The following is a 23,496-nucleotide window of genomic DNA, read 5'->3' as shown; positions in this document are numbered from 1 at the left end:
TGAATTCAGAGCCATTCATCTAAAAAATTCAGAATACTTTTGTCATTTCTAAAGTGCTTGGGAACATTATCTTTCAAGTATCTATTCCTATTTTACTCATAACACTCTCTGGTATTTTGGTTATATTGCTTCTGGCTTGTGGGATCCCTTAACACTACCCCGTGTGGTTCAGGGCCCACTCAGGGTCCGGTTTCTGGAGAAGGCCACACACTAAAATAAAGAGACTGGAAAAGACTTAATTTGGGAAAATGGGGGGCCAGGTGGGAGTCCACCTCTAGTGGGAAGACTACCACTAGGCTCTGGCCTTGCTATCCCTTTTATTGAGGCAATGGGATACACCCATTACCCTTAAGCAGGTTTGGGAGACACTCATAGCCCTTAGGCAAGTAATAAGCAGATTATCATATCAGTAAGGATTTACATGATTACAAGATGGGGAAGTTGCCTCAGTTACCATTGTCTCAATTAGATAGGGAGTGGTTGGCCCTGACCTTTTAGAACTTCAAGGTTGACCAGCTTTTTACATCTTTCTATTAGTGAAACAATGATGGGTTTCCAGCACTGGCTCTTTGGTTATTTTTACGTAATAAAAACAACAAATTCCCCCATCAATCTACTATCCCTCAAAGGTGTAATTCTGGCTGGGAAGGACTCTTTTAAGTAAGAACAGAAGAGGCACTTGCAGTGGCTTCAATAGTCACTTCTTCCTGTCAGATTTCTTTAGTGCCTCAGTCAGCCCTGGGCATGAAGCTGCAGGCTGCTGTGGCCACTGTTTTCTCTCTTGTCCGGAGCAGCCAGCATGGTGCAGGGCACTCAGGCAGTGTCTGAGAATCAAGTCCTCCTAGACCTAGAGGCTCTGAATCGTGAACACAGAAATGGTAAAGGCCTTACTCTTGTTATTTACCCCAAAGAGAGGGACTTGCCTGTGAGGTCTTTTAGGGTTCCTCCTCACAGACACCCTCACACACACCCGGGGCCCATAGAATCTCATCAATTTCTTGTTACCACTGGAGACTTTAAGATAAAACGGTCTTCAGTTTGCACATTGTTCCCGCACTGGCCAAATGTCAATACTCAGCAGGTCCCAAATCCCAGATGGGCAGTGCCATTGGGCATCAGTTTTGATTAGGTTATGAGCTCAGTTCTCTGGCTGCTGTAACAAATTACCATCAGTGTAGAAGAATTGTAGGGTGAAATAAGTCAGATGCCCTTGGGTGAACCCCCACACTAACTGCAGTCAAACTTTTGTTGAGCCCCCCTGGGTCCAGGCACTGTGCTACCTGCTGCTGATGCAGACATGGGAGTGCGGTTTCCTTCTCCCTGGCACCCACAGTCTGGCCCAACAGGTGCAGCACAGTGTGATAAGCAGGGTAGTAACGTTTTGTAAACGGTAAAGTGTTAGTATAAAAGATGAAATAATCAGTTTGTTGGGTTTTTTTGTTTGTTTGTGTGTTTTTTTGGGGGGAGGGTCAGACAGAGAAAATAGAACACAAGATAATGCGTATGATCCTGGAGTCAGATTCACAGGGTTGGAACCTGGTTCTGCCATGCATGAGCTGGTGACTCCGAATTTATGCCTTTCCATTCCCCACGCGGAGGGGATGACAGCGCCCACCTGTGGAAGAGACTATGCTGCACCCACTATGCAGCTTTGTCTTCATCATGCACTTCCTGGTTTCCTGCAGCGAGGAGGGACCACATGGCAGGTTGTGGCCAATAGCAAGTGGGGAGAGTGGTGGGAAGCTGCTCAGAGGCCCCCAAACATCCCTGCACTCCCCCCTTCTGCACACAAAGCCCTGGTGTTTGAGACAGTGATGAAAGGGGCTGGCAACCCTGCTTCCAGGTGAGCCTCTGGGAGCCCGCGTTCCAGACCCCACATGAGAGCGAGGAACAGTCCCGCTGCAGCCTGGGGCCGCTCATCACAGCAACTGGCCCATCCTCATCAGCACGCCACCCGCCGGAGCTGAAATGCTGCAGTGAGATTAAAAGCGTGTGAGACGCCCTCAGTAACCGGTAGCCACGATTCCTATTGTCATCGCCATCATCTTCAGACAGGGCACACTCCAGAGCTGGGGACTGAGGGGATTAGCTGGGTGGGTAGGAGGTGAGAGGCTGGAGTTTTGAGCAGAGAGGAAAAGATGGCAAAGAGAGGAAAAGGGGGAAGGTGAGAGACAATGGGGGGAAAAAAGGGGGGGGGGCGAGGGTGAGAAATTGACACGGGATGAAGAGAAGCAAGAGTTGTCTGGACTGTGGACAGAGCGGCTGCCCTGGCGATGCCTCCTTGCCCGCCCGTGTCCGGCCTCCGAGGAGCTGGGCTGCTTGGCCAAGGCCGCTGTGCCTGCCCACAGCTGCTCAGAGCCTCCCCATGTGTCTCCCTCACCTGTTCCCCGTCCAGATGGAGCAGCTGAAGGCCTGGCGCTTTCATTTGTTTTAGCCCCACGGCAAGATCCTTCCTGGACACTTGTTTTTACTGTTTGAAACGTGTTTCTTTTATCACCTCCCGGTCACAGGAGCCGTCTAAGTGGAGGCAGGATCAGAAAGCTCCACAAAGCAGCCGCCAAGCACACAAAGGACAGAGGCGCTCTTTGTCTCCCCGGTGGTGTGGGAACAAAGGACAAATGCGAAGAAGAGGGCTAGCGAGGCTGCAGAGGACCTTTCCCTCCATGCCTCTCTGTGCAACACAAGTGTCTCTAGGCCGAGGGGCTCAACCTGTGGCCGCGGGACAACTTTTCTCTGTGCAAAGCCAGCCCGCCGGGGAGCTGAGGCAGCCTGGACCTCTTCAGCCCCATCACCACACCGACAGAGAGGCCCCCTCCACAGGAGACCCGGACTCGTACAAGGGCACCAACCTGTCTGTCTCTTTGCTAAACTTACTACAGTTTACGGAGCTTTGGCGATAGTTACGGTATAGATTTTGCTTACGTGCTGAGAAGGAACCATGTTCACACCTGGGAGACAGACACAAGCTGACGGGACCAAATCAACCTCACTTGTTTCAGAAATCTTATCCCACAGAAAGTGAGAGGGCAGGGCAGGGCGAGGATGGGCTCCTGACTCCACTGTGGGGCAGGGCGGAGTTATCCTCCATTCTGTAATTGAACCCTAGCCCTCACCCAACCAATCAGGGTTAGCTGAGGCAGTGACATCACCACCGACCATAGTAAAAACCCTGGACTCGGCGAAATTTGCTCTCTCTTCCGCCATGCTGCTGGCGTGAGTGGGACAGAGCCCATGCTAGCATGGAAAAGGCTCTTTTGTTTATTGCATCTGACTCAGCTCCCCGGTGGTCCTTGGGGATCACGAAGTCTGGGCATAACGAAAGCACAGGTCAGGAAAATAGAGCAGTTGATGTTTCCAGGAAAAAGGACCACTCGTGCCTGAACAACAGGAAATAAGTAAAACAAAGAAAACCAGATCCAGAGAGGGGGAAATGTGGGCGCATGTGAAGTTTGTGAAACCGTTACAGTGAGATGTGTAGAGTTCTACCCTCCAATGTTCTTCTGCCCCAGTCTTCCCCTGCTACCTCCTTGAGTTGATGGTTTTCCAGATTGACTTGCCAATCAGCAAGCATTTGGGAGCAATGCCTCTTGCCAAAGGCCTCAACTTAGCTCTAAAAGAGCCCCATGTGTATAAATTAAAGTGCGTTAGCCATCATGCCATTTTCCTGCAGAGGAAATCATATCTACTTTTGTGTATCTGTAAATCAAAACCTACTTGTCTGTGGCACACTCCCAGACGTGCCCAAACAAACCCAGGCTGGCTTGGCTGGGACGAGGGCTAAGCACACAAAGAGATCTATTCACGCCTTTAGACCTATGAGAATCGTGCGGTCCAACCAAGGTCAACAAGATGATCTCAGCCTGATTTCAAAGGTTACCTTTTTTTTTTTTTTTTAAATCCTCATTTGAGGATATGTTTTCATTGATTTGTGTAGAAAGAGACAAAGGGAGAAAGAGCCAGAGAAACATCCATCCCATATGTGCACCCACCAGGGGCTGAACCTGCAACCTAGGTATGTGCCCTGACTGTGAATCGAACCTGCCACCCTTCAGGGATGGAAGGATGCTCACAGGTGAGGAAGGGCTCAAAGGTTACTTTTTTAAAAGTACAGTTCACAACCTTTAAAACAAATACTCAGAGATAAGAAATAAGCATAGGAGGACATATACAATCTAATTGGTGGTCACATCTCTTTAAGATATGCATTTGGTGTGATACAATAAATTGCCTGAAAAGTCTAATTTTTCAAAGAGCCACCTATCTATACTGCAGGATTTTACTCAGAGGATGCACTGTGGGAAACTCCCCAAAATGTCTATAAGTATTATTAATATTTAAATGCACAAATTTCTTCCATGTTTTAGCTGGCATAGTCTCTGGGGAAAGTTTTTGTTCCTTTTTATCCTTTAGCTCCCTTCTTTCTTTTGTTTCCTCTCTTTTCCTATTTCTTCTCTTTCCTATGTGCTTTGTTGTTGTTTTTATCCCCCTTTGATGAAGGGAAGGGAAATAAATGCTAACATTTATTGAGTCCCTACTTTGATAGCAAGTGTTTTCCAGGAGTTGTTGAGGAATCACAAGGATTCCTTCCCTCGGCTTCATCTGAAAAATCCTGCCATGCTTCCAGTGAACATGAGTTGGATTTTTAGGACATGTCTAACCGAGATGGATTTTTTTAAAGTAACAATGGCAATGTATGAAGTGCCATGTTTTAAGATGTCAAAGTCCTCTGGATGGCTTACTATATCCAGCCACGTCTAAAAAGCTGCCCCACCTCTGTGACTTGCAGAGCATACGTTTATTTTTTTATATAAAGTACACACACACACACACACACACACACACACACACCCAAATGCATGTCCTTTCTTTTCATTCTGTAATTTGTATGCCAAGTTTTATTGGCTGGTTGTTCGCTCTGTTTCTCTCCTTACAGGACTTAATTAGCCTCTGGAGTGAGATGCACCTCATTAGGCAGCCTGGACATGCAGCCTCTCTATTCTCTGAATACCATTCTCTGACCTTCAACTGCTCCTCCTGCCCTCACACACTGTCCAACTCGCTCCCCTGGCTGCAGGCCTCAACCTCCATCTCACAGGGGCCGGGAGGAGAGACAGAGAATCCCGACCCAGGAAGGGGCCTGTAATTGCTTAGTGTTTTCCCAGAGGGGTCTTGTTTTTATTTCTTTATTGATTAAGGTATCACATATTTGTCCTCATCCCCCCCATTCCCATCACAAACCTCTTCCCACGCACGCCCCCACCCCCCTGTTGTCCACGACCAATGGTTAGGCTTATATTATATGTATGCATACAAGTCCTTTGGTTGATCTCTCCCCCTTAACCGCCCCTTCCCCTACTTCCCTCTGAGGTTTGACAGTCTGATCGATGCTTCCCCGTCTCCGGGTGTGTTTCTGTTCATCAGTTTATGTTGTTCATTATTTCCCCTCTACAAGTGAGATCATGTGATATTAGAAATACACTTATAAGAACGATCTTTAGCCAAGACCGGTTTGGCTCAATGGCTTGGGGACTGAAGGGTCCCGGGTTCGATTCTGGTCAAGGGCATGTACCTTGGTTGCGGGCACATCCCCAGTAGGGGGTGTGCAAGAGGCAGCTGATCGATGACTCTCTCTCATCGATGTTTCTAACTCTCTATCTCTCTCCCTTCCTCTCTGTACAAAATCAATAAAAATATATTTTAAAAAATGAAAAAAAAGAACGATCTTTATTTTTCTTTCAGATTCAACACCGATGGAACGGGACAGTGGCTTGAATGAAAGCAGGCTGGATCTATTTAAAGGATTGTGTGGAATCTTGAGAAAAGAATAGTGTCCCTTACAAGCACCTGTATTTACCTGGACGTGGCCCATGCCCCCTGCATCCTTCCCAGGCGCCTGAGCCCTTCCGGCCCCCGGGAGCTGGCCTCGCCTCGCAGCCCTGCTCTTCCGAAGGGCTGTGCGCGTCCTTTCCCAGAGACCCCATTCGCTCCGCCCCAGGTTCTTCCTACCAGGCAATTCCCTCCTCTCGCTTCATCGTGCTTTTTCCCTAGAAAGAACGAGAAGTGTAGCCTTCCTCCCAATACGCTTTGCCCAAATAAACTTCTCAGTGCAAATGTTTCCCTTTTTACCAACACGGTACAAAGAGGAGGCGGCGGAAGAGATGCATTTGGGGAAACTCATCCCCCCCCCCACCCCCCCCCCGGTGGGTGCAGACCCTCAAGCTCCACAGGTGCGCTCCCTTGACCTTCTGTGGATAATAACAACTCGCACCTGTTTGAGCTATTGGTTCACAAAAAAAAACAAACACACAAAGAAACGGAGTATCTTATCCTCATCTGGTGAAAGGAAAGGGAGACGCAGAAAGGTTAAGGGGAGCGCAGACCATGACCGCATGAAAACCCATCCCTCCTTAACCAGACTCCAGGTGCCCGGGGGCTCCGGGAGGCTGCCCCGCACCCCTTCGCCTTGGCATGCAGCCGCCAGTGCGCATGCTCGGCGAGCCGCGTGTGCAGGTGGAACTCGTGGCCGCAGTCAAATCCCTGCTTATATGGAACCTGCGCTCAGCGCTTTTGCCAAGAGCAATTCATTTCAGGGCCGAGGCAGCTTGAGGCGGAGGTCCGTAACTGAGGCGGTTTGTGCAAACACTGTCCTCGATGGAGCAGGTGTCCTCTGTTTCCCAGGACATCCCAAGGTAAGGGGGGAATCTCTAAGGAAGATACAGCAGGAGACATCTCCTACATGTGCCTAGAAGCAGAGTCCTTGCTCTGCCTGACACCTGGGAGATGCTCGCCTGGGCGGCCTGGTTGTGCCAGCTTTCCCCTGGTGTGCCTGAGAATTAGTTAGAAGGCTTTTCCTTTTTCTTTTCCCCAGTTCCAGACCGAGCAGCTCCTCTGCGGACGCCGTGGGGCAGAGAAAGCCTGCAGGGTGGGCAGGCCTGGGAGATTCCTGGAAGGCAACGCTCTGGGGTAAGTGAGTTCACCTCTCACTGCCTCGGGTTTCTCATCTGCAAAATGGGTCTGATATCTGTCTGGCGGTGGTATAGGATCAGAGAGAAGCTAGTGCTTGGTCCAGGGCAGTGGTCGGCAAACTATTAGTCAACAGACCAAAATTATCAACCGTACAGTGATTGAAATTTCTTTTGAGAGCCAAATTTTTTAAACTTAAACTTCTTCTTAACGCCATTTCTTCAAAATAGACTCACCCAGGCCGTGGTATTTTGTGGAAGAGCCACACTCAAGGGGCCAAAGAGCCGCACGTGGCTCGCGAGCCGCAGTTTGCCGACCACGGGTACAGGGGATGCGCGTGGTCAGTGGCGGCTGTTATTCATTATCCTGCTACCTCTTACACGAAGTAGTCTCATCGTTGGCAGGTTTTTAACATCAGTGCAGCCTATTTCTTCCTCTGTTAAACTAGAGTAAATATTCTTCTTCCTATAAAACCTAGCCCAGTGCCAGACACTCAATGGCTCCTCAATATGTGATGTAAATTTATCCTCCCCGCCCTCCCCTCCCCCTGGGAGCGCCCCTCGACCCACCGGCCCCCTCCCGGAGAAAACGCGGCGTTCCAAGGGCAGGACAGCGCACACTCTGTGCGGACCTTCCTTTGGAGCTCACTGCTTTCTCCTGGGTTCGCTAAGCTTATCCATCTAGTCTCACCCAGGCCGGCGAGGAGCTGGTGGTTGAATTTCCATTTTTAGAGTTCAGAGCACACAGCACGCTGTGATTGAAGATCCTCCCTGACATTACGGGGAAACTAACGCAGCTAATGTGCTCCCTGAGCCCCTCCAGCTGAAGGCTGTGTCTCTCGCAGGTGCTAATTATAGCTGACCTGACACCGGGCCAGGCGGAGTCCCTGTAATTCCTCTCTGTACAGAGTACCTGTCAGCGCTCACCAGGCTCAAATAGTTCTTCTTCCCTCCTTCCCCCCCCCCCACCCCCTGCCCCACGCCACCCCTGCCCCACAGCGAGGACTGTGGGTTAGGGAAAACAGTGAGCCAGTTCTGCTTGTGTAAGTTCCAGCTGGGTCTGGGCACAGGGCGTCAGCCCCCTGAAGCAGAGCTGGTGGAAACTGGTTTGTTAGAGCTCCTTCGTGACACTTTGTTTCTGGGCCTTTCCATGGAGGGTCAAAAAAAATAAATGTCTGGACAGATTTTCTTTCTAAGCTTCCTGTAGATGTTAACATCTGGGTTTGATAGACACCTGTATGTACAAGCGGAGTGGTGCATTTTTATCCGGCAGCTTTGCCATCCAGGGCAAACATGATGCCCATACCAACGATTTATTTTTCAGGATTTGAAATAAAATGATGTGCAAAATTCATCGAAGGTTTTACACATCACCCGGGGCATGGTAGGAGCCAGATAAGTGGTAGCAAAGGCAAGGTAGTCATGTAATTTTTATTAAAAAAAAAAAAACACAAAAAAACAAAAAACCTGTTCTTTTTAGTTCCAACTTGTTTTCAGAATTGAAAGAAAAATCTGAAAACACTACAAAGTGAAAGTTCCCAGGTTCCTTTTATTCGGGTGCAGAAATGGAGTTACTTGAGCAGAGTCGTGGGAAAGCTACAATAGGTACCTTATTACAAGCCGTTCCATGTGACCTTTGCTGCATTTGGACTGTTTATGAAGGTGATACCTAGACATTTTATGTGCAGCTCGTGCCCTCTAGTGGTGGGGGAAGTCTCTAGCCATGTATTGTTCAATTTTAAAGCCAAAGAATTCCACTCTCATTTATCCTTTGCTGGATTTAAAAGGAGGGGAGAGAACGCAGAGTAGCTGGAAGGGAAGAAGGTGCTTTGGGGTTCCTTTGGAACTCCGAAGGCAAATCCTAGCAGGCATCGTTGGGCTTATAAAATAAGGGTTTTAAATGCCAAGGAGGATTCACGTTTCTCCCATAAATGAGGACATTTGTCTGCCAGGTATCTCTGGGAACCTCCATTTGTGTGGGAACTGAGTTTTTCTGGTCTGTGTCAGCTAATTCAGAAACGCTCCAAAAAACGGCGCAGTTCCTCTTGGCTCTGAGAGACACTGGAGTAGCGAGGCAGAGCATAACCGTTGCATAGTCTCTAGCCAGAGTGGATAGAATAGGGCCCTCTTGGGAGCTGAAACTCCTTCAGGCCAGCAGAGGACCAAAGACCTCCACCTAGGACTCCTCTACACACACCCACCGTCCAAAGCCTTTCTTCCCATCAAACCTGTCCGTTGGCCTGCAGGACCATCTTTGCTGATGGCCCCCAGCTAGTCTCTGGGGCAGAAACCACAGTCACTCTGAGGTGGCATCATCACTTAGCTACGGGGCGTCTTCCATTCACCTGTCCCGTCTTCCATTCACCTGTCCCGGCAACCGCTGCCTTAACCCAGGCCTTGATCCTTTCCCGTTGAGAATGTCTTTATATCTTCCAAGTTGAGTTCTCTCTCCCCTGCTAACTCATCTTTCACACTGTCGCTAACTGTTTTTCTAAAAAAAAAAAAAAAAAAAAAAAATGCTTTCTGATCTGGTGATCTTATGGAAAACTATAATAACATGAAATGACCGCAGCCCACTTCTTCAGCCTCTCCTCTTCCCCACACTCTCAGCTTCCTGTCTCACCTGTGCTTTGCCCTCTGTGTGGAGGGTTGCAGCGCCCTGGCCTCCTTCATCGCCTGTACATGCCGCCTTTTCTAGGAAGCATTCCCAGCATCCTAACGGCTCCCAACCATGATCCCGTACCACCTGCTTCAGCAGCAATGCCAGTCAGAGCGGTCTTGCTGTCATTTGCTTATGCATTGTCTCCACGTTGACCTCCACCAGAGCAAAACTCCAGGCTTGTTCTTTTATTTTCTATTTAAAAATTACTTTCTGTGTGAATGGTATACAACACTATACACAAAAATACTGTGCACACAAATTTGCTGAAACGAGAGCAGTATAACTGGACATGTTTTAAAATTTGTATTGAGATATTGACATGCAACATTCATTTACAGTGTACAATAGAATGATTTGATAGTTGTATATATTGCAAAATAATCCTCACAATAAGTCTAGTTAACATTCATCACTATACGTAGTTGTTATTGTTTTTTCTTGTGATGAGAACTTTGAGATCTACCCGTTTAGCTTCTTTCATATATATGATACAGGATTGTGAACTTGGGTCACCATGCTGTTAGTTACATCTCTGTGACTTATTTTATAGCTGGAAGTTTGTTCCTTTTGATCCCCTTCACTCATTTTCCTCGCCCCCATTTCCTGCCTCTGGCAACCACCAATCTGGTCTCTGTATCTGTGAGCTCGGTTTTTAAGGTTTGTTTCTTCTTTAAGATTCCACATATAAGTGAGATCATATGTTATTTGTCTCTCTGACTTGTTTCACTAAGCATAACCGGCTTATTCTTTTCATATGTCCCAAAGTTGCCTGGCACGTAGCAGTACACATACACAGAAAGAAAAGGGAAGAGAAAGGGTTTTGGACAATCTTGAAGGACAGCTTCATTTTATCTGTAGCTCTGCAGCCAAAAAGAGCATGCATTTCAGCATCTGGTGGGACGTAGTGAGCCTTCCTGCCACCTCTCGCAAGCTGTGTGCCCTTAGACAAGTAATTAACCTTTTTGAGCATATTTTTCACTGTAAAATGGGGATAATAGTGCCTTCTATACAAAGTGAACACTGAGTTAGGGAATGTGCGTAATGTGCCTAGGAGAACTCAGCAGGGAGATTTTTTTTATATCCATCGGACATGTAATGTACACATGGATATGATTGAGAGGAATTGATCTTCCTGGAGCAGCAGTGGAAACTCGGAAAATGTAGTTAATTGTCTCTCTGATCTCATGCTGAATATATCTATACTTTCCACCCTGACTCCATGTACCTTTTCACTTGCGTTTGGCATAGCATGATGATGTTTTTTTTAAACTAATGGAAGCTTACTCAAGGGGCGATTATTACTTCATGGAAATGTTCGTCTGCCATTCCTTCGTCTCATACCAAGAAGCAGGGGGAGGTGTGTTTTTACTACGAGGAAATTTAATCAGTTTTTCCCCCCCTCTCACCTTCTGTATATCCCTGGGGCCACATCAGCTGAAAAAACAATAAAATCATACACTCAGACCTCTACTTCATCATCTTGTCTCAGAAACTCCCGCTGGCAGCACACATTGCACATACCCAAAGCGAGGTGTTCTGAAAGAGACAGACAGAATCCAGCCCCCCCCTAATTTACTGCCCTCCTTCTCACAGCATCAGGTCCATAAACCATCGCCCGGGTGGCTGGCTGTCTCGCTGTCTTCAGGGTTAGGGAAAGAGACATAACTTGCCAAGACCCTGCTGACAAGGATACTTGCCTACACCCTCTGAAAGCATTTAGCACGGGCAAGGCAGCAGGGGAAAAAGGTCCAGCTTGCCAACAAACCATTACGCAAATCTAAAAACGGGGTATTAAGTTTTGCCCTGTAAGTGTTCTTTCCACAACGAGCTCTGTTAATTGGTGCTTCGGCTTTAAACCTGCTTCAGTTTTTATGTTGGCAGAAGAGACTTAAGAATCTAATTAGTTATGTTTGTTTAGAGAAGTTTGGAATTTTATTCCACCCGCTGTTTTCTTGTGAAATAAAACGGTGATAAGGATTCAAGTTAGGGGAAGACTTTCAAGCTATTGCATCTGGTCCTACTATATCACACAGTGTGGGGATTTACTTATCCTGAACATACCAGCTCTGCAAAGGCAGACAGAATCATACTCTTTGGGGAAAAGGATGGATGAAACAGCCCTGTGATAGGAAGATAAAAGAGAATAATAGGTCATCTAAAAAGTGCACCTGGTCCTGGGGTGGGTTGGTTCATGTGAATGCTTTAAGATCTGTTTCTCGCCCTGGCCAGTGTTTCTCAGTGGTTAGAATGTCAGTCCAGCACCAAAGTCTTAGGTTTGATTCCCAGTCAAGGGCACATACCTTGATTGCACATGGGAGTCAATCAATCTCTCCCTCCCTCTCTCCCTCTCCCTTCTTCCTTCCCTCTCCCTCTCCCTTCTTCCTTCCCTCCCTCTCTCCCTCTCTCCCTCTCTCCCTCCCTCCCTCCCTCTCTCCCTCTCTCCCTCTCTCCCTCTCTCCCTCTCTCCCTCCTCTCTCCCTCCCTCTCTCCCTCCCTCCCTCCCTCCCTCTCTCCCTCCCTCTCTCTCCCTCTCTCCCTCCCTCCCTCCCTCCCTCCCTCCCTCCCTCCCTCCCTCCCTCCCTCCCTCTCTCCCTCTCTCCCTCTCTCCCTCTCTCCCTCTCTCCCTCTCTCCCTCTCTCCCTCTCTCCCTCTCCCTCTCCCTCTCTCCCTTGTTCCCTCTTTTCCCTCTTCCCCTCCCTTGTTCCCTCCCTTCCTCCCTGTCTCCACCCTTCTACCCCCAACCCATTTCCCTCTTCCCCCTTCCACTCTCTCTTAAAAATCCATAGAAAAAATATCCTTGGGTGAGGATTAACAAAAAAAACCACACCAAAAACCTGTTTCTCAGTTTGTTACATAGCATTGTGGGTCTCCTTGGCACTAGCCCTGTTGGCTTTCAAAGCTGTACTTTTGGGGAGCTCTTCTCTTATCATGGGTCTTAAAAGTTGGGTTGACAGATAATGGGGTTCCATTTTTTTTTTTTTTCCCTTAGGAAGAAGCTTGAGGTTGTGAATTCTCTCCCAATTTTGGGTCATGGCACAAGGGATGGGATTTAATATGAGATTGTCTCAGTCTCTCCTACCAGCTTCAATGTGGGGTTTTATAGTTTTGTTTGTTTTCATTTGCCCATTTATAGTGTCACTCAGCTAGCTTTTGCTTTCTTTCCTGTGGGATCCCTTTCCACATCCCACGTGATTCAGGATTCCTCTTCAGGGTTCCGTGTTCTGGAGAAGGCCACACACAAATGGAGAGAGACTGGAAAAGAGTTAATTTGGGAAAATGAGGACCCAGGGGGGAGTCCACCTCAAGGGGAAGGACTACCCCTGCTCTGGCCTTTGCTATCCCTTTTATTGAGGCTATGGGAAACACCCATATCCTTTTGGCAGGAAATTCCAATAATAGACAATCAGCAAGAATTTACATATGATTCACAGGTTAAAGTTGCTTCAACTACCAGTCTCAACAATGCATTGATAGCTCTGACCATTTAGAGCCAGTAAGGTTGGCCAGCCTTCTGGGTTCCCTTTCCACATTTAACCGCCAGTGACAATGTTCATTTCCGGTACTCTCCCAGAGGAAATGGTTCCATATGTAGCTGTACTTTGGTGTGTCTCTGAGAGGAGGTCAGTTCAGGATCTATGTCAACATTGTTTTTTTTATTATTTAAAGTATTATATATAGTAGTACATATGTCTCCTTTTTCATCCCATTGACATGCCCTCACCCCCTAGTGTCTGTGTCTATTGGTTATGCTTATATGCATGCACATAAGTCCTTTGGTTGATCTCTTAGCCCCACCTCCCACCATCACCCCATTTTCCCACTGAAGTTTGACAGTCTGAACCAGAACATATTTTCAATTGCAGTTGACATATAGTATTGTATTCATTTCAGGTATACAACATATAGATCAGACATTTATATAACTCATGAAGTGATCATCCAGATAAGCCTAGTACCACCTGGAATCATACAGAGTTATTACAATACTACTGACTATATTCCCTCTGTTGTATTTTACATCCCTATGACTGTTTTTATAACTGGAAATTTATACTTCTTAATTCCTTCAATTTTTTTACCCAGCTCTCAATGCCCCTCCCATCTGGCAGCCATCAGTTTGTTGTTTTTATCAATGAGTGTGTTTCTTTTTCTTTTCTTTTTTTTTTCAGATTCTACATATAAGTGAAATCATATGATATTTATCTTTGTCTGAATTATTTCATTTAGCATAGTATGCTCTAGGTTCATCTATGTTGTTGCAATTGTCAAGATTTCATTCTTTTATACGGCTAATAGTTCATTGGATATATGTACCACTTCTTTATACATTCATCTATTGAGGGACACTTATGTTGCTTCCATATATTGGCTGTTGTAAATAATGTTGCAGTGAACATAGGGATGCATATATCTTGTGGGATTGGTGTTTTGGATTTCTGTGGATAAAAACCCAAAGAGGAATTTCTAGATATATGATAGTTATATTTTTAATTTTGGGGGAAACTATACTTACTGTTTTCAATAGTGACCATACCAGTTTACAATCCCATCAACAGTACACAAGGGTTTCCTTTTCTTCAAATCTTTAACATTTGTTTTTGTTGACTTATTGATGATAGTCATTTTGACAGATGTGAGGTTATATCTCATTGTGGTTTTAATTTACATTTCCCTGTTTATTAGTGATGTTGAACATCTTTTCATCTACTTGTTGGTCCCCTCTTTGGAAAATGTCTGTTCTCTGGCCATTTTTTAATCATAGTATTTGTGTGTGTGTGTTTTTTTGGCGTTAAGTTGTATGAGTTTCTTTTTTAAAATCTTTTTGTATGAGTTTCTTATATATTTATTTAAACTCTTGTCAAATGAATCATTGGTGAATGTTTTCTCCCATTTAGTAAGTTGTTATTTCATTGGGTTGATAGTTTCCTTTGCTGTGCAGAAACTTTTTAGTTTGATGGAGTCCAATTTATAATTTTTCTTTTGCTTCTCTTGCTAAAGGAGATATCCAAAAAAAGTATTGCTAAGAGCGATGTCAAAGTTTATTGCCTATGTGTGTGGTTTGGTTTTTTCCTAGGATTTTTATAGTTTCAGGTATTACATTTAAATCTTTAATCCATTTTGAGTTTATTTTTCTATATAGTGTAAGAAAATGATCCAGTCTTATTCTTTTGTATGTCTGTCCAGTTTTTCCAACATCATTTATTGAAGGTAATGTCTTTACCTCATTGTATATCTTTGCCTTTTTTGTCATAGATTAATTGACCATATAAGCATGGGTTGCTTTTCTTTTTTTTCTGGGCTCTCTTTCTGTTCAATTGACCTCTATTCCGTTCCATTGATCTGTCTGTTTTATGCCAGTATCTTGCTGTTTTGATTACTATAACCTTATAGTATTGTTTGATATCAGGTACCCTGTTTCCCCGAAAATAGACAGTGTCTTATATTAATTTTTGCTCCCAAAGATGTGCTAGGTCTTATTTTCAGGGGATGTCTTATTTTTCCATGAAGAAGAATATGGTACACATTTATTGTTAAATGAAAATAAAGGAAATTTATTACCTGTATACAGTACGGTAGTACGGTAGTTGTCAACACAAACCAGACAAACTGTGAATCCTACAGTATCAAGAATTTACTCATTTATTCAATGACAATCATGTCATCATCTTCTGGAACATCATCATAACAATCCAATTCCTGAATTTCCTGGTGAATTTCTTGTGACTCCATTTTTTTCAGAATCAGTGGACCAAATCTCTCATGTTTAGCAATAGCACTGTCTTTAAATGAGTACTTCTTGTCAAGGTAGCCTGCTCACAGTACATTTGCAATGCAACTGTCAGTGATTTTCTCCCATGAATTCTTCACTCAAGTCACAACTTCTTGCAGTTTAGGTTTCACCAAGTTTCCACGCTGATTTCTCTCCATTCTATTTTCAATGTAGTCATGAATTTCCATGCGCAAATTGTCTTTGAATGGCTTGTTTATTGCAATATCAAGAGTCTGGAGATAGGCTGTCATTCCTGCGGGAATCATCTGATCTATTTTTCTTTTGTGAAGAAATGTCTTCATGTCTTGAGCGTGGTAAGTGCTGGCTGCATCCCAGACTAGCAGACCTCTTTGGCTCCCTCGTATAACAAGCAGTAGCATTAAATCGACCCACTTCCTTATAACTGCTTGTGTGGCCCAGGATTTTTCAGTTTCAAGAATAAAAACTCCCAAAACATGTTCAATCTTTTCCTTCTTGCCCTTAGAAATGATTAAAGGTGGGATTTTAGTGCCATCCAGATGAATTGCCAAAATACAGGAAACACATGCACTTTCGTAAGCAGTGGAGGGAATGTACACTAAGGAGGCACCCTGCTGTTCAATTGTTGTTTGAGATGATTGGCCCATAAATACTGCAGTTTTATCTATAGCAATCATGTTGAAAAGATTGTATTTAGAGAAGTCAGCATCATCAATAAAGGACTTGAACGTAAGTGTTTGCTTAATAACTTGAGTATCTTCCAACCTAAACAATGTTGTACCAATAGATCTTCTTAAAGACAGTTCACTTCATTAAAGGAAATTATCCAGCCAGTGTTGTGATGCTTTGAAGTCTTTGGGGGCTATGTCAAACTGTGGTGCCATTGCAAGGGCAAATTCTTGAATCTGAGCCCTATTCACAACCAAAGCCTTTGCTCTCCTTTCAACAACCCATCCAACCTCCTGTAGATAATTCCAAACTCTATTAGGTGCAAAACATCTTAGACAGTAAATAAAATAGTCAATATTATGTATTCTATTGGAGGCCCGGTGCACAAAATTCATGTACTGAGGGGTCGGGGGGTCCCCCTCAGCCTGGATTGCTAGAGGGTGCAGGCCAGGCCACGGGACCCTACCAGTGCAGGATCGGGACTAGGGAGGGATGTGGGAGGTTGGCCAGTCCGGGAGGAACTACAGGAGGGCTCCAGGGCATGTCCGACCCATCTTGCTCAGTCCAGATCGGCCGGACCCCAGCAGCAAGTTAACCTACTGGTTGGAGTGTCTGCCCCCCTGGGTGTCAGTGCACATCACAGTGAGCGGTTAAGTGGCCTTAGCATATCATTAGCATATTACACTTTGATTGGTTGAATGGCCAACCAGACGACCAGACACTTATCATATTAGGCTTTTATTGTGTAGGATAATTTGGTTTAATCAAATGCCTATGGAATCAGCTCTAAAGCTAAGGGATCAGGAGGTAATATATTGGTATCCTTGGATATTTCAAAACAGCTGGCAGAATTAGTTTTAGATGTTGAACTGGCATAGTAGAGTACCTAACGAGTGCCAGATAAAACATGCCTTTGCTCACAGCATCATTTTTCTGTGCATCTGGCTTTGGGTAACATGGCACTATTTCTAGCAGACCAGGGTGCATTCTATCTGGCAACTGGACTTGAAAATTAGATACGTCTAAGTATGTAGCTGTAAAGCCATTTAAAGTGTATTACCCATTTCAATTTCCCATGTATTACTTACATATTTTACATATAAAGGTGAAATATTTAATTAAAATGAAAAAAGAAATTATTGTTGTAAAAATTTCTTTAAATTTACTCTATTTTCTGACAGCATTAAAATTCAGAATTTTCTTTGAAAAACGGTTATCAGAAAATAATTTCTATGTTGTGTCCTATGAGACACATTAACAAAGATAGTGAAGAGGTAGTAATTTTAACAGAGGAGATAGTAATTTTAAGCCATTTAAACAGAATTTTAATTTAATAATTAGTCTAGTTTTAGACCTTAGCTCTACCAACAAAATTAAATATCTTAAATTAGACATACTCAATCTGTAAGAAATAGTACAAGGGTCAAATTAATAAAATGCATTACAGTTTTTCATAAGGATACCTACATAATAAAATTAAGTCTGAATATAAAAAGTAAATAACCATTCTGGTTTATACTACTTTAGACCCAAACATTTAAATATACCCTAGACCCAAACATTTAAATATACCCAGATTCTTCTGATGAATAAGCTTGTTTTCAGTAATAGCAATTAACAAAATCTATGTCAGCCACTTAGTTAAGTATAAATATGTCACTGATCATATATAAAAACTAGAGGCCTGGTGCACGAAATTTGTTCATGGGGCCGGGGGGTGGGTGTCCCTCAGACCAGCCTGTACCCTCTCCAATCTGGGACCCCTAGAGGGATGTTCAACTGTCTGTATAGACCCGATCCCTAGGATCAGGTCTAAACCAGCAGTCAGACATCCCTCTCACAATCCAGGACTGCTGGCTCCTAACTGCTCACCTGCCTGCCTTCCTGATTGCCCCTAACCCCTTCTGCCTGCCAGCCTGGTCACCCCCTGATTGATGTCTAACTCCCATGCCAGCCTGATTGATGCCTAACTGCTCCCCTGCCAGCCTGTTTGGCCCCAACTTCCCTCCTCTGCTGGCCTGGTCACCCCTAACTGCCCTCCCCTACAGGGTTGATCGCCTCCAACTACCCTCCCTTGCAGGCCTGGTGCCTCCCAACTGCCCTCCCCTGCTGGCCATCTTGTGGTGGCCATCTTATGTCCACATGGGAGCAGCCATCTTTGACCACATGGGGGCAGCTATTGTGTGTCGGAGTGATGGTCAATCTGCATATTAATCTTTTATTAGATAGGATAGAGGCCTGGTGCCCGGGTGAGGGCCAGCTGGTTTGCCCTGAAGGATGTCCCAGATCAGGGTGGGGTTCCCTTGGGGCGTTGGGTGGACAGGGTGAGGGGCCTGTGGTGGTTTGCAGGCCAGCTACGCCCCCTGGTAACCCAAGCAGAGGCCCTGGTATCTGGAAATTATTTACCTTCTACAATTGAAACTTTGTAGCCTGGAGCGGAGTCAAGCCTCCTGCTCGCTCTGTGGCCAGCAGCCATTTCTGTTTGGATTTGTTTACCTTCTATAATTGAAACTTTGTAGCCTCGAGTGGAGGCCTAGTAGCCTCGAGTGGAGGCCTAGGCCGGTAAGAGTAGGCAGAAAGCTTGGCTTCCTCCATTGCCTGGGAAACCCAAGCCTCCCTCTCTTTGTGGCTATAGCCATCTTGGTTGGGTTTATGCATACTCGCTCTGATTGGCTGGTGGGCATGGCTGGTGGGCATGGCTGATGGGTATAGCAGAGTGATGGTTAATTTGCATATTACTCTTTTATTAGGAAGTATGTTAGTGACTCATGGCTTGAGTGTGTATATAACTATTTTAGCCATTCATCTATTGATGGACACTTAGGCTTTTAGGTTGTTTCTAAGTCTTGACTATTATAAATAGAGGCCCTGTGCATGAAATTTATGCACTCAGGGAGTCCCTCAGCCTGGTCTGCACCCTCTTGCAGTCTGGGAGCCCCCAGATCAATGCCCTGCAGAGGGAGGCCCCGGGGCTCTGCAATTGATGGCTGCCAGCACAGAGGGCGGCCATGCCCACCCAGCCCATGCTTTGTGATCCATGCTGTGCAGAGGGCGGCCATGCCCACCCTGCTGGGATCAATTGCAGAGCAGAGGGAGGCCCTTCTTTCTGGGCCGGGCCTCTTCCATTGATCCCTGCCTGCCCTGCTGGGGCTCTGTGATCAATGCTGTGCAGAGCCCACCCGGCCAGGGCTCAGTGATGGCCCTCCCAGCCGTGGCAGCTTGGCTCCGCCCTCACAATGGCGGCTTTGTCCAGAAGGAGGTAAGGAAGACATTAGGTCTATCTGGCCTACTTAGCATATTACCCTTTTATTAGTATAGATGTTGCTATGAACATGAGGGTGCAGATATCTATTCCACATAGTATTTTCAATATATTCCCACAAGTGGAACTGCTGGATCATGTGGTAGTTCTATTTTTCATTTTTTGAGGAAACTCCACACTGTTTCCAAGTGGCTGCACCAATTTACAGTCCCATTGAGAGTACACAAGGGTTTCTCCACATCCTTTTCTCCACATCCTTCCCCCAGCATATGTTGTTGCCTGTATTTTGATGCCAGTCATTCTAACAGGAATGAGGTGAGCCGAAACCGGTTTGGCTCAGCGGTAGAGCGTCGGTCTGCGGACTGAAAAGTCCCGGGTTCGATTCTGGTCAAAGGCATGTACGTTGGTTGCGGGCATATCCCCAGTAGGGAGTGTGCAAGAGGCAGCTGGTCGATGTTTCTCTCTCATCGATGTTTCTGGCTCTCTATCCCTCTCCCTTCCTCTCTGTAAAATATCAAAAAAATATATTAAAAAAAAAAAAAAAAAGGAATGAGGTGATTCATGGTTTCAATGTGCATTTCCCTAATGACTAGGGGTGTTGAGCAACATTTCATGTACCTGACGACCATTTGTATGTGTTCTGTGGCAGAATGTAAATTCAGGTCTTTTGCCCGTTTTTTAATGGATTATCTTTTTTTTACTATTGAGTAATATGAGTTCTTCATATATTTTTTTAATATTTAACCCTCATCAGATACATGGTTTGTAAATCCTTCCCCCGCCACCCCCAACCAATAGGTTGTCTTTTCATTTTGTTCATTTTTGTTGTTGTCATAGATCATTGTTTTGATGTAGTTCCCCTTATTTTTTATTATTTGTGCTTTAGGTGTTATGTCCAAAAAAGTCATTGCCAGGAGCCATGTAAAGTTCTTTTTCTTATATTTTATTCTTGGAGTTTTATGATTTTGGGTGTTAAATTTAAGTTTTACTTGATTTCCAGTTAATTTTTTGTGAGTGGTGTACGATAAGGGTCTAGGTTCATTCATTTACATGTGACTATCCAGTTTCCTCAGCACCACTTGTTGAGGAAACTGTCTTCTCCATGTATTCTTGGCTCCCTTGTCAAATGTTAATTGGCTGTTTATGCATGGGTCTATTTCTGGACTTTTCTGTTCCATTGGTCTTTGTGTCTTTTATGCCAACACTACACTGAAATTACTGTGGCTTTATAATATAGTTTGAAATCAAAAGTGTGATGCCTCCTGCTTTGTTCTTTTTCAGGATTGCTTTATTTAGATAATGCATTGTTAGTGTATAGAAACACTAATTTTTGTGTTAATTTTCTATCCTGCAACTTTACTGTATTGTTTGATTATCTCTAATAGTTCTTTTTTTGTGGGGTCGTTAGAATTTTCTATATATAAAATCATGGCATCTACAAATAGAGGTAATTTTACTTCTTCCTTTTTAATCGTAATGTTTTTGTTTTTGGGGTTTTTTTTTTCTTTCATTTTTCTTGTGTTTCCCTTTTCTCCCCACCATTGTTCTAAGTCTTCCAGTATATGTTCAGTAACAGTTGTAAGAGTAGGCATCTTTGTCTTATTCCTAATCTTAGAGGAAAAACTTTCAAACTTTCACTGTTGAGTATGAAATTAGCGGTGGGCTTGCCATATACAACCTTTATTATGTTAATGTATATTCCTTCTATACCTAATTTGTTCAGAGTTTTTTTTTTAAATATATTTTTATTGATTTCAGAGAAGAAGGGAGAGGGAGAAAGAGATAGAAACATCAATGATGAGAGAAAATCATTGATCGGCTGCCTCCTGCATGCCCCCTACTGGGAAGTGAGCCCGCAATCCGGACATGTGCCCTTGACCAAAATTGAACCCGGGATCCTTCAGTCTACAGGCTGATGCTATAGCCATTGATCCAAATCAGCTAGGGCAACTAACTGTTTTTGTTTTTGTGTTGTTGTATTTTTTTTTTTTATCATGAATAGATGTTGAATTTTCTCAAATGCTTCTATGTCTATTAAAAAAATCAATAGATTTTTTATTCTATTAATGTGATTTATTACATTGATTAATTTGCTTAGGTCGAACCATTCTTGCATTTCAGAGATAAATACCATTTGATTGCAGTGAATGACCTTTTTAATGTGCTGCTGAATTATGTTAGCAAGTATTTTACTGAGAAGTTTTGCATCCATATTCCTCAGGGAAATTGTAATTTCTGGTAGTGACTTTGTCTGGTTTTGGAATCAGGGTAAAACTGTTTTCCATAAAAGAAGTTTGGGAGTGTTTGGTCCTCTTTGATTTTTTTTTTTTTAAAGGATTTGAGAAGCATTGGTATTAATTCTTCTTTAAATATTGGGCATCATTCACTAATCAAACCATCTGGTCTTGGGCTTTTCTTCACTGGGAGATTTATGATTACTGATTCAATATTTCTAATATTAGTCTGTTTATATTTTCTATTTCTTCTTGATTTGATCCTGGTAGGTTGTGTTTTTCTAAGAATTTTTTTTCTAGGTTGTCCAGTTTGTTGGTCTATAGTTGTTCATAGTTAGTAGCCTCTTAGGATCCTGTGTATTTGTGTGGTATTAGTTGAAATGTCTCCTTTTTCATTTATAATTTTGTTGACTTAGGTCATCTCTCGTCTTCTTTTGGTTACTCTAGCTAAAGGTTTGCTAATTTTATTTTTTCGAAAAATGAGCTTCCATTTCTTTCTGGTCTAATCTTTACCATTTCCTTCATCTGTTAACTTTGGGCTCAGTAAATTTTTTTTTTTTTTTAGTTCCTTGAGGCGTGAAGTCAGGGTCGCTTTTTTCAGATAATGCATTGTTAGTGTATGAAGTCAGGTTGAGATCTTTCTATCTTTTTAATGTAGGCAAAGTAGTTAAAAAAGTCTTAGAACTACTTTTGCTGTGTCTCATAAGTTGTGGTATCTGTGTTTCCATTTTTGTTTGTCTTTGGATACTTTTTATTTTCCCCTTTCATTTCCTCTTTGATCCATTGCTTGTTCAGGAGCATGAATGTCAGGAAATCATAACATTTCAAGTTTGTCTCTTGCTAGTTTTTTGTTGTTCTTGTTTTTTTAATTCATACTACTCGGGGCAGAGAAGATAGTAGTGTGATTTCTTAGTTTTGCTACAACATGTTTTGTAGCCTAATAATATAGAGCCTATTTTAGCAAATGTCCCATGAACGCTTGAGAAGAATGTGTATTTGCTGGATAGAGTGCTCTGTGTATATATACATTTAAGGCCATTTGGCCACTGTATTGTTCAATTCTACTGATTCCTTACTGATGCCATGTGGATCTACCTATTGTTAAGAGTAGGGTACTAAAATTTCTAACTATTATATAGCTGTTTATTTCTCCTTTTAGTTTTATTAGTTTTTGCTTTGTGTAGTTAGGTGCATAAATATTTACATTTGTTATACCTTCCTGACGAATTGACTCTATTATTATATAATGTTATTCTTTGTCTCTTATTAAAGTCTCTGTTTAAAGTCTGTTTTGTCTGCTATAAGTATAGTTATACCTGCCTTTTTTGTTGTTACCATTTGCTTGAAATGTCTTTTTTAAATTCTATTTATAGATTTATACATTTACTACGGTGTGTCTCTTATAGGCAGCATATTATTGGATCTTTTTTCTTTTTATCCATGCAGCCACTTCATATCTTTTGATTGATTGGAAAATTTAATCTATTTAATTTTGATGTGTAAAGACTTACTATCGACATTTTCTTAATTCTTTTGTTTTATAGATCCATATACCTTTTTTCTTATCCTACTGTCCTTTTTTTCTTCTCCTTTTTTTTTTTAACTTTGTGTATTTTTTAATTATTTTATTGATTTTCCACAGAGAGGAAGGGAGAGAGATAGAGAACTAGAAACATCGATGAGAGAGAAACATCAACCAGCTGCCTCCTGCACACCTCCTACTGGGGATGTGCCGCAACCAATGTACATGCCCTTGACTGGAATCGAACCTGGGACCTTTCAGTCCACAGGCCGACGCTCTACCACTGAGCCAAGCCGGTTTCAGTGTCCTTTTTGTTTTTTGATACCTTTTGGAATCATTATGCTTTGACTTCTTTATCATGTTCTTTTGTGTAATTACCACAGCTTTTTCCCTTGTTGTTACCATAAGGCTTACATAAAATATCTTGAAGTTATAA

The sequence above is a fragment of the Pipistrellus kuhlii genome, unplaced genomic scaffold (genome assembly GCF_014108245.1).
Source record: "Pipistrellus kuhlii isolate mPipKuh1 unplaced genomic scaffold, mPipKuh1.p scaffold_m20_p_4, whole genome shotgun sequence".
Taxonomy (NCBI): Eukaryota; Metazoa; Chordata; class Mammalia; order Chiroptera; family Vespertilionidae; genus Pipistrellus; species Pipistrellus kuhlii.
The sequence above is the reverse complement of the archived record's forward strand: the minus strand, read 5'-3'. Positions refer to the sequence as shown.